This window comes from Mobula birostris, chromosome 2 (genome assembly GCF_030028105.1).
Source record: "Mobula birostris isolate sMobBir1 chromosome 2, sMobBir1.hap1, whole genome shotgun sequence".
Classification (NCBI taxonomy): domain Eukaryota; kingdom Metazoa; phylum Chordata; class Chondrichthyes; order Myliobatiformes; family Myliobatidae; genus Mobula; species Mobula birostris.
In genome coordinates, this window is record NC_092371.1 from 237457688 (window position 1) to 237475305 (window position 17618).

The window sequence follows — 17618 nt, forward strand, 5'->3', positions numbered from 1 at the left end:
ACCTGACCTCAGCTAAAACGCCAACCTGACCTCCACCTGAAACCCCAATCTGACCTCAGATGAAACCCCACCTGACCTCCAGCTGAAGCCTCAACCTGACTTCAGCTGAAGCTCCAATTTGACCTCCAGCTGCAAGCCTTCTTTTCCTTATAATCTCTTTATCCAAAGTTTAATTGAACTAAAATAGTTCTTAGCATAAACAAGAAAAAATCTGCAGATGCGGGAAATCCAAGCAATACACACAAATATGCTGGAGGAGCTCAGCAGGCCAGGCAGCATCCATGGAAAAGAGTACGTTCGATGTTTTGGGCTAAGACCATTCATTGGGAAGTCCTTTGGGCTCACTTCCTCTGAATTCCTGCAGGGCAATTGGGTAAACCACTTTGTTTCATTGCCAAATATATATCACAATAAGCTGGTGAGACTCAGAATCAGATTTATAATCACAGAAAGTGTTCCCTTTTTCACAGCTGCAAAGAGGGATGGGTCTCACACAATGATTCAAGATGAAAAATGGGGAATTGGGTAGATCAGTCTGGATGTTGGAAAGTGTTACATATACACACTAACTTGTTCAGTGATGTGTGTGTGTTGTCTACGCTTGTGCTGGGAGTGGTGTGGTGGTGTTAACAACACCTCTTAAAGGTTGGTAGGGAGGATAATATGTTTAAGTACTCTCAGCTACACGCTAATTCTGGTTCTGGCTTCTTCCCCCTTCCTCTCCAGTCCTGATGAAGAGTCTCGGCCTGAGCCATCAACTGTTTATTCCTCTCCATGGATGCTGCCTGACTTGCCGAGCTCCCCCAGCATTTTGTGTCTATTCCACACTAACTGGCCCATATTGGCTGTTGGACTGATAATGGATGAGGTTTTAAACAACAGTATACCTACAGTCACACACTGTGAATGATAGGAATGAGGGAATTAAAAACAGCAAACAAATATATTTATATTATGTGTTCTAAAAAGTACCCCATACCACATTACTAATTTAGACCATAAGACCATAAGATATAGGAGCAGGAGTAGGCCATTCAGCCCATCGAGTCTGCTTCGCCATTCAATCATGGGCTGATCCAATTCTTCTAGTCATCCCCACGCCCCTGCTTTCTCCCCATACATTTTGATGCCCTGGCTAATCAAGAACCTATCTATCTCTGCCTTAAATACACCCAATGACTTGGCCTCCACAGCTGCTCATGGCAACAAATTTCACAGATTTATCACCCTCTAACTAAAGTAATTTCTCCGCATCTCAGTTGTAAAAGGACATCCTTCAATCCTGAAGTCGTGCCCTCTTGTCCTAGAATCCCCTACCATGGAAATAACTTTGCCATATCTAATCTGTTCAGGCCCTTTTACATTCAGAATGTTTCTGTGAGATCTCCCCCCCGTTCTTCTGAACTCCAGGGAATACAGCCCAAGAGCTGCCAGTCGTTCCTCATACAGTAACCCTTTCATTCCTGGAATCATTCTCGTGAATCTTCTCTGAACCCTCTCCAATGGCAGTATATCCTTTCTAAAATAAGGAGCCCAAAACTGCACACAATACTCCACATGTGGTCTCACGAGTGCCTTATAGAGCCTCAACATCACATCCCTGCTCTTGTATTCTATACCTCTAGAAATGAATGCCAACATTGCATTCATCTTCTTCACAACCGACTCAACCTGGAGGTTAACCTTTAGGATATCCTGCACAAGGACTCCCAAGTCCCTTTGCATATCTGCATTTTGAATTCTCTCCCCATCTAAATAATAGTCTGCCCGTTCAAATTTAGTTCAAATAAATGATGCTCACATAAGTATCATCCATTTAAACTTGTAAGTTTTGTTTAATACATTAGAATATTATTTGAGGTAAAATGATAAACTATTAGGAGAAGCCTGATTTATTCTGACGGGAGTAAAATCTGATCATGTGTAAATGGCTGATGGCAAATTTCCAAACACAAGCGATTCTACAGATGCTGGAAATCTGGAGTGACACCTACAAGATGCCGGAGGAGATCAATAAGTCAGTCAGCATCAATGGAAATGCATATACGGTCAATGTTTTGGGTCGAGACTCTTCTTCAGGACTGGAAAGGAAGAGGGAAGAAACCATAAGAAGGTGGGGGAGGGGAATGGATACAAGCTGAAAAGTGATAGGTGAAGCCAGCTGACGGGAAAATTGGATGGGTAGGGGAGTGGGCTGAAGTAAGAAGCTAGGAGGTGATAGATGGAAGAGGTAAAGTGCTGAAGAAAAAGAATTTGATAATAAGGAGGGTGGACCATGGCAGAAAAAGAAGGAAGAGGAGGGGCTCCAGAAAGAGGTGATGGACAGGTGAGGAAAAGAGAAGGGATAAGAAGGAAGTTAAAATGAGCAACGGAAAAATCGAGAAGGTGATGGAGGAGAAATATTCATTTCCATAGGTGCTGCCTGACCTGCTGAGTTCATCCACCATTTTGTGCGCAGCTAAGTTCTCTTCTCTAAGCTGATACCTATCAGCTGCACCGCAGCACACTTTTATAACTTTTATAGATTTGGTTTAGAACCTCACAGTGAGGCTCTGAGTGTGAACATTGTACCTGAACAGTCAGCAGGTAGATTTTTTTTCAGCAATTTTTTTCCCTACCTGTCCAATACCGTTGATATTTTCATCAGATGTACGGGAATTTGCCAGTTGATGGTTCAATTTTTCTTGTTCTTAATCTTCCAGCTCCAGATAATTTAGGACATTTTGTAGATTCATTTCTGAGGCTAGTGATGACTGTCCCAAAGGCAGGATTGGATAGCAATTATTAGATATTAGATTCAACGCAGCAGTTCAGTAAATTACAATGTGATCTATAATTCAGAAGACTGCACCATTCACAGTAGATTCAAACAAGACCAACATACTGAAAATTTGTAATGAATTGGACTTCACCCATAATTGGATTCAGTAGAGAATTAATCATAATCCCCATTGTTACTGCATTTTGTTTCTTTTATTTGAAAGCTCTCTCATTCTCTTCCAATCTGTACAATGATTAGTAATGTGATAGAATCAAACAACAGATGTGGTTGTCTTGTTTTCACTAATACAGAGAATGCAACCTGCAAAAAAAAAGCTGAAAATTTATGCATTATTTTCTTGCACTAACTGAATCAAGGAAAAGTGTCACTTTTCACTGAATACCAGCCTGTAATTTGCATCGTCTATAACGCTGCCTGGGGCTCTTTTCTACAACCTGCAGGGAAAATCCATATGTTAGACTTCTCTGTCTTTAGGTCAGATCAGAAAGGATTCCTGCAGATTTTTCCAGTCAGAGGAACATACTGATGGGAAGTTTTAAGTAGCACATGAGGGAATTGTTTACATCATTGCATGTTGATAAAACAGACCGCATGATGATAAGATGCATAGACAGTCAGAGACTTTTTCCTAGGGCAGAAGTGGGACATAATTTTAAAGTGACTGGAGGAAAGTATAGGAGGGATGTCAGAGGTAAGTTCATCACACAGTAAGTACGTGGGTGGTAGAGACAGATACAGGAGCTTTTAAGTACCTCTCAGATAGACACATGGATGGTAGAAAAATGAGGGGTTATGTAGGAGAGAAAGGTTAGATTGATCTTAGAGTAAGTTAAATTGTAGGCACAATATGATGGGCAGAAGGGCTTGCACAGTGCTGTAATGTTCCCTGTTCTCTGTTCTATTATCTATGTGTAAGCTGGGGATTGGGGAAGCCTGAATAGTTTCAGAGCCGTTCTCTTCCAAATAATGGCACCAAGCAATAGAAGAAATCAAAGCGGAGACTACTTTCTAAGTGGAGAGATAGTTCAAAAATCTGAGATGCTAACGGCCCTGGGAGTCCTTGTGCAGGATTCCATAAAGGTTAGTTTGCAGATTGAATTGGTGGCAATCTTAGCATTCATTTCAAGGGGACTAGAATATAAAAAAAAGGATGTAATGTTCAGGATTTATAAGTGACTGGTGAAGCCTCACTTTGAGTATTGCGAGTGGTTTTGGGACCTTATGTAAGAAAGGATGTGCTGACATGAGAGAGGGTTCAAAGGAAGTTCACAAAAATGACGCTGGGATTGAAAGGCTTATTATATGAAAAGTGTTTGATAGCTGTGGTCCTGTATTCATTAGAATTCAGAAGAATGAGGGGCGGGAAGGGGGTGAAATCTCATTGAAACCTCTCATATGCTGAAAGGCCTTGATGGAGTGCATGTGAAAAGGATGGTTCCTAAGCTGGGGGAGTCTAAGACCAGAGGACTCTGCCTCAGAATAGAGGGACGTCCATTTAGAATGGAGATGAGGAGGAATTTCATTAGTCAGAGAGTGGTGAATCTGCGGATTTCCTTCCCACCATCAGCTGTGGAGGCCAAGTCTTTATGTATATTTGAAGCAGAGGTTGATAAACTCTTGATTGGTCAGGGCATGAAGGGATACGGGTTGAAGGCAAGAGATTGGGGCTGAGAGGGAAATGGATCAGCCATGATGAAATAATGAACCAGACGATGGGCCAAATGGCCTAATTTTGCTTCTATGTCTTATGACCTTATGAAATTATGGTCCAATATGGAAGCTACATCTGGGATAGTATATCGGCAATTAAATAAATTCAAATGTTAAGTCACTGATGATTTTTTCCTACTTAATAAAAAAATGTAATAACTATAAAATTGGTTATACTACATTTGTAAAGATTAAAGAAAATGATTAGTTGTATTTGTCACATGTGCATCAAAGCATACAATGAAATGTGTCATTTGCTTCAACAACCTACATGGTCCAAGGATGTGCTGAGGGCAGGCTGCAAGCGTTGCCATGCTTCTGACGTGAACATAGTATGCCCACAACTTACTCATCTTAATGTCTTGGGAATGTGGGAGGAAATCTGAGCTCCCGGAAGAAACCCATACTGTCAAGGGGAGAACGTACAGACTCCTTACAGACAGTGGCAAGAATTGACCACAAATTGCGGGCTTGGTAAAGCATTGCACTAACTGCTACGCCACTGTGCCGCACTTGTGTTAACAATCACCATAAAACAACACTTCAAGGGAGTAAGTATTCTGATTTGTAATCCTCTTTGAACCCTTTGTTACAGAGTGTTGGAGAAACATCAACATTCCAATACTATCCTGATCTGGATAGGAAGAGAAGTTATGAAAGGACTTTGTAAGTCAGCCTGATTTTACTCAAGGATTGCATTTGCCCTCCAGAAGATTTCAAGGAGTGGAAAGATTTTTTCGAGATTTGGATAGAAGCAGCCCAGAGCAGGGGTTTCCCAACCTTTTTTTTTAATGCCATGGAGCCTTACCCTTGGGAACCCCCGGCCTAGAGGAATATGGGTCAAAAGCAGTCTGGGACTAGCTGAGACATCATCAGCATGTGCAAGCTGGGCTGAAAGGCCTGTCTCTGTGATACATACTGTAACTCTACAAATCTGTGACTCCGTTAGGGAATTTAAATACCATTTGGCTGAGGTGAACATTTCAAAGATAGTACCAAGGGTGATTTGGATCTCAGCTTGTGAATTTGCCATCTGTCATTCCTTGACTGCAATGAGTTTCCCAGAATTGCTACAATGCTACAGAGGTGGTTTTGTACAAGCTAAACATAGCTTTGTCGTTTTTACAATTAAGTCCCATTTGCCTTTCTTACTCTTTTCAGTTTTAGGTTTTCCTATAAAAATTTATGCATATGCATACGTATATCTCATTGTAATTGTGGTGATTTTTATGCATTGCACTGCACTGTTGCCACAAGACAATAAATTTCATGACGTATGTCAGTGGTAATAAGCTTGATTCTGCTTCTGAATCTGGCCATGCAGCCTACATCGTTCAACTTCAAATTTTAAAAAAAGTCACGATTCGAAAACTGGATTTTTCTCCTTCACTTGAACAGGAGCGGAATATTTTTTATTCATCTGTCTTCTGCTGCAGTTCGGTTTTGAGAATTGAATATACCTTACTTCAGAATCAGAATCAGGTTTGTTATCATTGCCTTGTATAAAAGTGAAACTTGTTGTTCCGTGGTAGTGGTTCAATGTAAAAATATAAAATTACTATAAATAATAAAATAAAAAGTGCAAGAAAAAAGGAACAATGAGGGATTGTTCATGAATTCATGGATACTTCACAAATCTGATGATGGAGGACAAGATTTTCTTTTGATTTAATAACTTTACTTCTACCATTCATGTTTAATACACTTTTCCCCTACTACCCATTGTGCCACTGGCGTTTAGGTCAGCAATGAAATTTTCAATCTCTGGTGGTGTTCAGGGCTTTCTTCATTGTGTCAGTAGCTTTCTCTCAGTTTTCACTACTGCCAGTCATGCAAATCCCGGGTGGAGACTCAGGAATACCATCGCACTCTGAAGTAGAAGGATTCTTTATTGCTGTTTCCATAACAATTGTGTTTTACAAGTCCCAGTTGTTAGCCTTGAGCTGAATCTCCGATCCTAGGGGACTGGTGGACCACTCTTAGTCTGGCCTCTACCCTTTGGCCAGTTTAGCATGAGTAACTTACAATACTAGACAGCTATTTTCTTATCCACAATTCCCCACAGCCACCACCTATGTGTAGATTCCTATAACAGGGAAAGTGTGCATGCCAACTAAATGTTTACGTAGCCCAAATGAACAGAACTCAACCCTTCAAGCTCCTGCACCTTCTCCGTGACCATGGTAACAAGAAGCCTTGTGCTGAGTGACGAGGATCCTTAATGATGGATACCGTGCTCCTGAGTCACCTCCTCGTGACGGTGGGGAGAGTTGTGCCCACTGAGTTTATAACTCTTTGTAGCCTCTTGTGATCCTGTGCATTGGGGCTTCCATGCCAGGCCCAAATGCTCTCCACTGTACACCTCACTCTGGACAGAGCGAACAATGAAACGTAGAAAACCTACAGCACAATACAGGCCCTTTGGCCCACAGAGTTGTGCCGGACATGTCTCTACCTTAGAAATTACTAGGTTTACCTAGAGCCCTCTATTTTTCTAAGCTTCATGTACCTATCTAAAAGTCTCTTAAAAGACCCTATCGTATCTGCTTCCACCACCGTTGCCGGCAGCCCATTCCACGCACTCACCATTCTCTGAGTAAAAAACTTACCCTTGACATCTCCTCTGTACCTATCCCCCAGCACCTTAAACCTATGTCCTCTCGTGGCAACCATTTCAGACCTGGGACAAAACCTCCGAATATCCACACGATCAATGCCTCTCATCATTTTATACACCTCTGTCAGGTCACCTCTCATCCTCCGTCACTCCAAGGAGAAAAGGCTAAGTTCACTCAACCTGTTCTCATAAGGCATGCTCCCCAATCCAGACAACATCTTTGTAACGGCTAAATTTCCCTCATACCTTTGTCACTACCTTTCTGATAGCTTAATATCTAATATCCAAATTATTACTCCAATCATATCCACCCTACTTTACGTATTTCTTTAAGTTTTAATGGTTTCCTTTGTGTAATGCCCTGGTTCATATTTTTACTGTTATGCAGTATGTATTTCATTTTGGCAATTCTATAAGAGCAGTCTGTTCTGTTTTCAGCTTGTTTGGGTTATTGTTGAAGATAAGGGATGATGTGGAATGTGTGCTATCCAATTAGTGGGAGGTTCTCTTGGTGAGGGACAACAAGGCTGGACCTGGGCTTTTTTTCGGCAGGAGATGAAGAGAGAAGACGCTGGGGAGAAGCGGTTGTAGCATACGATCCGGTGGGAGACCCGTTTGTTCAAGATGGATCGCGAGCGACGTTCAGAAGGTGGTGTGGGCATTCACACTGACCGAGGGCCCAGCACGTGAGTGACAGAGAGATGAGCTCCAACTTGTGCACGTTTGACTATTTAGTTAGAACAGGCCCTTTTCTTTTCATTATTCTTTATTAACCCTTTAGTTAAGATTCAAAAATATAATTCCTTTAATCGTATGCAGTCTGTTATTTTGTGGCACTAATTTGTAGCAGGGTAGCGAATTACACAGCACCCGCACAAGCCGGGGTGGGATTGAGTCATCTCAGTCTCCTGAGTTCGGCGGGACTTAAGAGTGTCTTCCCTAGACTTACGCAGCCAAGGAAACCATGGTGTTTTATTTGCAAAGCGTATCTCTTAGCCAATCCAATAGTGGGGTGATGGCATGGTTAGTACAGCCATTTCCTCACAACTCCATTGATTTGCGTTCCGTACATGTGCTCCCTGACTATCTCTTCCCAAATGGTTGCAGTAAGCGAGCTGTGAAGCACAGGCAAGTCCAAGACCAAGGTGAGCTTAAGGCATCCAGGAGACATGGAATCCCTGAGACATTGTATTAATGCATTGAAATCAGCCATTTATTAAGTAAATTTGTTGTTAAAGTATGTAAATCAAATACAGCCTTAAGATTCATTTTAGTGCAGGTACCTACAGGAAAACAATGAAATGCAATAGAATCCACAAAGTATGACACATACTGCTGCAGGATGACCTCTCAGCAGCCAGGCCTGTGGCATTGTGGCTGGTTCTGAGGTGCAGCAGGGAAGGGTGAAGGCAGGCAGAGCAATAGTGATAGGAGGCTCAATACAGGAGATTCTGTGGCTGTGAAAGAAACTCCTGTGGTTTAGTCCACTGAGGAAATGGAAATATCTGGATTTGCTGGTGTGTAATAGACTGGATTCGATTAGGGAGCATAAATTGAAGGAGCTGTTAGCAGGCAGTGATCATAATATGATAGGGTTCACTGAGACAGAAACTGGCCAAAGTTGTTTGGAAGGGGATGTCATCAGCAATGATGGCAGGACGGTAATGGCGGGAGTTGCAGTGCAATTCAGAAGGCATAGGATGAAGATTCCAAAAATGAGTAAGTATTCTAAAGGGAGAATGAGCCCACTGCCATGGGCCTGAATGACTTCCGCCCAGTTGCACCCACCCACATCATTGCAAAGTTCTTTGAGAGACTGGTTCTATCACATCTGAAATCCTGTCTGCCCACTACCTTGGACCCGCATCGATTTGCCTGTCGCACCAACAGGTCAACAGAGGACTCCATCTCCACGGCACTTCACTCTGTCCTGACCCACCTGGACAGCCCCAACTCTTACGTCAGAATGCTGTTCATTGACTTTAGTTCAGCATTCAATACTGTGATCCCCTCCAAGCTGATCGCCAAACTTCACCAGCCTGGTATCAGCTCATCCCTCATCCCAATTAGACCTTGGACTTTCTGACTAACAGACCCCAGTCAGTTAAGTTAGACAACCTCTCCTCCTCCACTCTCACCCTGAACACCGGCGTGCCTCAAGGCTGTGTGCTGAGTCCTCTTCTGTACTCCCTTTTCACCAATGACCGCGTTCCTGTACATGGTTCTAACTCCATAATCAAGTTCGCAGATGACACCACAGTAGCTGGCCTGATCAGAGGGGATGACGAGATGGCCTACAGGGACGAGGTCCAGCACCTGGCCATGTGGTGTGCCGACAGCAATATTGTGGTCTTCAGGCATGCTAGGAGCCAAACTCACGTCCCCATCTACATCAATGGAGCTGTTGTGGAGCGTGTATCAAGCTTCACATTCCTTGGAGTCCACATTTCTGAGGATCTCACCTGGTCCCTGAACTCCTCCATCCTGATCAAAAAGGTGCAACAGCGCCTTTATTTCCTGCGGAGCATCAAGGAAGCTCACCTCTGTCCCAGGATACTGATGCACTTTTACCGCTGTACCATTGAGAGCATACTCACCAACTGCATCTCAGTGTGGTATGGCAATTGTCCCACATCGGATCGCAAAGCACTCTAGCACGTGATGAAAACTGCCCAGTGGATTATCAGCACCCAATTGCCCACCATTGAGAACATCTACCATAAGCACTGCCTGGGCAGGGTGAAAAACATTATCAAGGATGCATCTCACCTCAACCATGGACTTTTTACTCTCCTCCCATCCGATAGACGCTACAGGAGCCTTCACTTCCGCACCAGCAGGCACACAAAAAGCTTCTTCCCTGAGGTTGTGACCCTGCTGAACCTCACATCACAGCGCTAAGCAGTATTGCACCCATATTGTACTGTCTCAGTACTTTTATATTTGTGTGCTGTAGCACTTACTTTTTATTCACAGTTATTTTGTAAATAACGCTATTCTTTGCATTTCTGGTTAGATGCTAACTGCATTTCATTGGCTTTGTATCTGTACTCAGCACAATGACAATGAAGTTGAATCTAATCTGATCTAATCTAATCTATAGCTGACAAACACAGCAGGCCAGGCAGCATCTATAGGAAGATGCACAGTCGATGTTTCGTGCGAAGACCCTTCGTCAGGACTAACTGGAAAAGGACGCGGTCCGAAACGTCGACTGTACCTCTTCCTATAGATGCTGCCTGGCCTGCTGGGTTCACCAGCATTTTTTTGTGTGTATTGCTTGAATTTCCAGCATCTGCAGATTTCTTCGTGTATCGCTGACAAAGGAAGTCAAAGACATCATAAAAACAAGAGAGGACTTATAATACAGCAAAAATTAATCAGATGGTAGAGGATTGGAAAGCTTTTAAAAACCAACAGAAGGCATAAGAAAAAATACGAAATACAAAGGCACGCTAGCCAACAATATAAAAGAGAATACCAAAGCATTTTTCAAATATATAATACGTAATAGAGAGGTGAGAGTGGATATCATATACCACTGGGAAATTACGTTGGAGAGGTAGTAATGGGGAACAAAGAAATGGCAGAAAAACTTCATAAGTATTTTGCATCAGTCTTCACTATGAAAGACTCTAGCAGTGTGCCGGAAGTTTGAGAGCATCGGGGGCAGAAGTGTGTGAAGCCGCCATTACAAGGGAGAAGGTTTCTGGAAAATTGAAAGATATATAAGTCACCTGAACCACATGGCTAAAACCCCAGTGTCCTGAAAGAGGTGGCTGAAGAGATTGTGGAGACATTTGTAATGTTCTTTCAAGAATCAATTGATTCTGGCATGGTTCTGGAGGACTGGAAAATTGCAAATGTCACTGCACTCTTTAAGAAGGGAGAGAGACAGAAGAAAGGAAATAATAGGTCAGTTGGTCTGACATCAGTGGTTGGGAAGATGTTGAAGTTGATTGTTAAGGATGTGGTTTCGGGTGCTGGGAGGCACATGTTAAAGTAGGCCGCAGTCAGCATGGTTTCCTCAAGGGAGAATCTTGCCTGTTTTTGATGAAATAACAAGCAGGGTAGACAAAGGAGAATGAGTGAATGTTATGTATTTGTATTTTCAGAGGGCGTTTGTCGAGGTACCATGACGCTGCTTAACAAGTTAAGAGCTGATGGTATTACAAGGAAGATACAAACATGGATAGAGCATTGGTTGATTGGCTGGAAGCAAAGAGTAGGAATAAAGAGAGCCTTTTCTGGTAGGTTGCCAATGACTAGTGGTGTTCCACAAGCGTCTCTATTGAGACCGCTTCTGCTTAGTTATACGTCAATGATTTAGATGAAGGAATTGATGGCTTGGTGGTCAAGTTTGCAGTTGATATGAAGATAGTTGAAAGGGCAGGTAGTTTTGAGGAAGTAGAGAGGCTACAGGAGGACTTAGACAGATTAAGAGAATTGGTAAAGAAGTGGCAGATGGAATACAGTGAAGGGAAGTATATGGTCATGTACTTTGGTAGAAGAAATAAAAGCATAGACTATTTTCTAAATGGAGAAAAAAAATTCAAAAATCTGAGGTACAAAGGGACTTGGAAGTCCTCATGCAGGATTCCCTAAAGGTTAATTTGGAGGTTGAGTTATTGGTGAAGAAAGTAAATGTTAGCATTTATTTTGAGAGGTCTAGAATATCATTATGACAATGTAATGATGAAACTTTATAAAGCACTGGTGGGTCCTTTATCTAAGAAAAAATATACTGAGATTTAAAAGGGTTCAAAAGAGGCTCATGAAAATGATTCTAGGATTGAAAGTCTTTTCATATGAGGAGCGTTTGTTAGCTCTGGGCCTGTACTCACTGGAAATCAGAAGAATGAGGGGTGACCTCATTGAAACCTATCAAATGTAGAAAGGCCTTAATTGAGTGGATGGCATTTCCTCTGGTGGAGGAGTCTAAGACCAGAGGACACAGGCTCAGAATAGAGGGACGTCCTTTCAGAACAGAGATTAAGAGGAATTTTATTAGTCAGGTGGTGATGAATCTGTGGAATTTTTGCCACAGGCAGCTGTGGAGTCACTGGATATATTTAAGGCAGAGTTTTATAGATTTCTGATTAGTCATGGCATGAAGGGATCTGGAGAGAAAGCAGGAGATTGGGACTGAGAGGGAAAATGAATCAGCCTTGTTGAAATGGCAGAACAGACTTTTGGGCCAAATGGCCTTAATCTTCTCCTAATGGTCCAATGGGACATTGATAGGATGCAGACTTGGGCAGAAAAGTGGCAGGTGGAGTTTAATGTAGAAAAGTGTAAAGTCAAACCTCAAGGCACAGTACAGGGTTAGCAGTGTGAAAGAACAGAGTGATCCTGGGGTCCATGTTCATTGATCCATCAGTTATTATGGAAGCTGATTGGGTGGTTAAGGAAGTGTATGAGGGATTGACCTTCATTTGTTGGGGTTTGAACTCAAGAATCACAAGGTAATGTTGCAGCTTTGTAAAAGCCTGTTTTGACCACACTTGGGAGTAAGATGTTCCATTCTGGTTGCCTCTTTTTAGGAAGGACGTGGAGATTTTAGAGAGACTACAGAGGGAATTTACCAGGATTTTAACTGAACTGAAGAGCTAGGGCTTTTCTCTTTGAGAAGAAGGACAATGAGACACGATCTGATGGAAATGTACATGGCATAGATTGAGTGGACAGCCAGAGGCATTTTCCCAGGGTGGAAATGGCTAATATGAGATGGCATAATTTTAAGATGATTGGAAGAAAGTATAGGGGGATGTCAGAGGTAAGTTTTTTACTCAGAGAGTGGTGCATGTGTGGAACACCCTGCCAGCAGCGGTGGAATTGGCAGATAAATCAAGGGCATTTAAGAGACTCTTAGATAGGCACATGAATGAAAAAAATAGACTAGATTGATCTTAGAGTAGGTTGAAGAGCCAGTACTGTGCTCTAATATTCTATGCTCTACTCCATCTTCTATAATAAATGCAATACCAAAAAATAACAATAATGTAGAGATCACTATTGATTACCTAATATTTCAGTAATATTTGACTAATATTGTAAATATATTGTTTGAATAAGCATTCTTTGTTGTTTAAATAATTCATTATGGATCATATGTAAAAGTATGTAAATGGCACACGTCATCACAACACCGCATCATAAGTACACAGCTCACTTAAAGCAAAAAAATGAAGTTTACACACTTCTCTCGGGCTCCCTTGTTTTTCTTTTGATTTCTTTTACTGTATGTTTTGGAGTTACAAAACAGAACAATCACAAAGATGAGTAATGTACAGTGTAGGATATGGGTAAAAAAGGTTAAGAAAGCTGTTGTAATTAGTTTTTTTTTCCTAGCACTGAGGTATGTGTACAATGTTATGGGTTAATTTCAATGATTCAATGGTTCAATTTAATTCAGCATCCAACTTGAAATTCTTACTCTTCACAGACATCCATAAAACAGAAACGAAACCCCCAAAGAATGAATTGCAGAAAGCGTCAGAGCCCCAAAGCTCCCCCAGGCACAAGCAGTAGCAAAAGCATTAACCCTCCCCCCACTTGCTCCAGCAAAAGCACCAAACCTGCCCACCCCGCCCCCAACACCACGCAAGCCATAGCAAAGGCCCAAAGAGACCAAGGTCTAGAGTCTATCAAAAACTATTGTCCTTCTCAACACATCGACACCTCAGACCAGCTTTCTTTCTCTCCAGCGAGGGAGAGAGAGATATCGTTTCTGTAATAATGAGAAGGGAGACCAACAGCTCCCTGTTTCGATGTTACAGTCAGCCGTGTCGTTTGTTCAAGCCCTCCAACTTGAAGATTAATAGACCCTCACTCACCATCGAGAGAGAGAGAGAGAGAGAGAGAGAAAGCAAGAGAGAGAGATTGCTCGAGTGCAGGGGCCTCCGCCAGCTGCGCATATCGCCTGCTGTCTTGATGTTTCAATCTCCCATGGGCGCTTCATTCAGCAATGTCAGCAAGGAATCGGATCATTCACAGGGCCGCACCCTAAAGGCGCACATCTTCCAGGCTGCTTCTGGAGATATCGAGGTGCCAGGCCACTGGGCAAGTTCTGAGAGAGGGAACTCATGCTCGTGAAGAACTGTAGTTTCAGTCGCAGCTGTAGATCACGGACTCTGAGAGGACCCCAGTTAGAATTAACATTCGGAAAATAATTGAGTAGACTGGCTATGTTCTCACAGCAGATTTTGAAATGCGGTGGTATCACAGTGTGAGTTTGAGTGAGAGCTTCAGTGAGGAGAACCTTCTCAGCCCAGACCTTTCGTTGGACAGTGTGACATTTATGCCAGTCAGTTAGGTGGTTGGTGAGTAATTTCTTCTTGTTACAACTCACTCAAGATGAAGAAACACGTTGGATGGCATTTTAAAGTGCCTTTTCATGAATGTTACGGCAGATAAACTCAGTTCTATGTTGTATATCTTGCAGATTGTGAGGACTCTAAAGTTCTCCTTGTGTCCAGGAGGACTACATCTTCATGAGGGGGTTTCAATTCAGTCAGTTTGAGCACTGACTGGGGACACAACAATGCAGTTGTGCAGCTAAACATTATTTAGAAAGCTCATAGTCATGGAACTATGTGACTGGGAAACAGGCTCTTCAGCCCATCATTTTGGTGCTGCACGAGTTATCTAACTGAGCTAGTTGTACTTGCCTGCATTTGGCCCATTCACTATAAACCTTTCCTACCCACGTAACTGTCCACATGGCTTTTAAATGTCATAATTACTAACAACTCTACTACTTCCTCAGGCAGTTTGCTACATAAATTCATCATTCTCTGTATGGAAAGAGTTATCCCTCAACTCCTTTATAAACCTTTTCTCTCTCACTTTGAACATATGCTGTCTCGGTCTGGATGCTAACACTGGGGAAAAAGCTTTAACTATTTGTTACAGAGTACTGCAGCACAGTACCAGACCCTTCAATCCATCTGCTCCATGCAAGCTGTTATTCTGCCTGGTCCCATCGACCTGCACCTGGAACATAGCCCTCCATATCTCTCCTATGCATATACTTGTGCAAACTTCTGTAAATGTTACAATCTAAACTGCTTTCACCACTTTCGACAGCAGCTTTATTTATCTATTTAGAGGTACAGTGCAGAACCAGCCCTTGCAACCCATCGAGTTTATGACCATGATTGTTTCGGCATTTTTTTTCTACAGAAATGGTTTGCCATTGCCTTCTTCGGGGCAGTGTCTTTACAAGTCGGCTGACCCCAGCCATTATCAATACTCTTTTGAGATTGTCTGCCTGGCGTCAATGGTTGCATAACCAGGACTCGTGATATGCACCAGCTGCTCATACGACCATCCACTCCCTGCTCCCGTGGCTTTACATGACACTGATTGGGGACTAAACAGATGCTACACTTTGCCCAAGGGTGACCTGCAGGCTAGCAGAGGGAAGGAGAGCCTTACACCTTCTATCTGTATTGCGCAGTAACCCACCCATTTAACACCGGCCTAAACACAGGACAATTTACAATGACCAATTAACCTTCTAACCAGTACGCCTTTGGACTGTGGGAGGAAACTGGAGTACCCGGAGGAACCACACGGGGTTCACAGGGAGTACATACAAACTCCTTACAGACTGCGCCAGAATTGAACTCCGAACTCCAGTACGCCCCGAACTGTAATTGCGTCACACCAACTGCTATGCTTTCATGACTTGTACCACACTTGCATCACCCACAAAGCGAAGAAGTTCACCCTTAAATATTTTGTCCTTCACTCAATGAGATAAGATCACACAATAAAATCAAAAGAAGGATTTTAAAAGACTGTTCAAAGCTTCATTTATTATCAAAGTACGTATACAGTATACAACTCTGAGATTATTCTTCTCCAGATAGCCACAAAACAAAGAACTATGGTAGTCAGTTCAGAGAGAAACAGCAAACCCACCAACATGATCATCACATCCCCTCCAAAACCCCCATCTCCGGATGCAGTGCAACAACGACATCATCTCCCGATACCCCCTCAGAAAAACTGACAAAAACACAAGAAGAATGTTGACCCCCATACTCCCCTTCCCCCCGCAGGAAATGCAACTGGAACATAAACCCCCAAATCTCCCTCCCCCTATCCCCCCCACACAAAAACAACAGGGAAGAAAGGCAAAAACTCAGAATATAAAAATCATAAAACTGAAAAAAGCCTATAGCTCACAGTCCAAGATCCATACACAGAAACCTCAGTAACATTCACCAGTATTATCAATAGAGAGAGAATTCAGACACAGAGTTTGAAAATGAAGGACATCAGAGAATATTTGTAAAAAGCACAAATATATCTTGGAAATCTTGTTTCATGGTGCCCACAAATTTTATAACATTTATTATATAGTCAAAACGAATATGAAGTGACAATCAAAACTCAAAATAATGTACAAGGTGAACAGATAGAATTTGGGAAAATCTATGTTGGCCTCAACTTATTGAGTTCTAAAGAAGATCCTAAAAGAAGATCAATAAATCAGTCAACTGTCAGGTGGGTCTAAATCGAGGAAAGCTGTCCCATTTCGCAAATCAATCAGGGACTTGGATTTGGATTTTGCAGACAGCCAAATTCAGAACTTGGACTTGAATTTAGAGTTTGACACGAAACGTACGAGGGAAGATGCAAGGTGAAATCTTTTATTTCAGACTCATGATCTGAATTTCACTGTCTGCAAAATTAGTGACATATTAAATAAGTCCCAAGAAAAAAATGATTTAGGAGATAATAGCTTGCATGGTTAAGGGGAAAATGCGTGGGGATGGGAGTAAGACAATTTCTCCCTCAGCAGCCTGTCAAGATCCAAGATGGCGGTGACGGTATATGGTGACGTTTTGTGGGCAGCTCACAAAAAGAATGATCACTGCAGTCTGTAGCCAGTAATTTCCCTTTAAGAAACATATTTTTGAACCAGTTAAGTAAACTAGCAATTTTGTGATCTCCTGAAGGACTCCCTGGATCTCCTGGCCCAGCTTTACTCGCCTCAGAGCTGATCTGACAGCGCAGCGAACGGCCGCACTGTCGCAGTCTCTGCAGCTTATGTTCTCAGTATTATTCGTTTACATTCTTATTATTTGCACAATTTGTCCTCTTTTACATATTGGATGTTTGGTCAGTAGGGCGGAGGAGAAGATGGCGGTGCGACGCAGCGTGCATGGCCGTTCCAAATGAATATTGATATGTGTAACTAGGGGTGCCATGCACAATCCAGATTTGATGGGGACAGCTGTAAAGCGCAGAGGAACATCTGGAGAAACTTCTGAAATGCCTGCTTCACTGCCGCTGCTACTGTGCGATCGAGTATCTCCGGAGACGAAGGCCCCAAGTCCTTGGCTTTGCGTATCGCCTGTTGCCGGGATCGAAACGCTCGGCAGGGATGCTGCTCGGTGCTCGGTGTTGAATAGGTGGTCGGAGGCTCGGAGTTTTTCGGATGGACTCGGAGTCAGACTGTGATCGGATGCTTCCGGGATGCTGCATCGGCAAGTT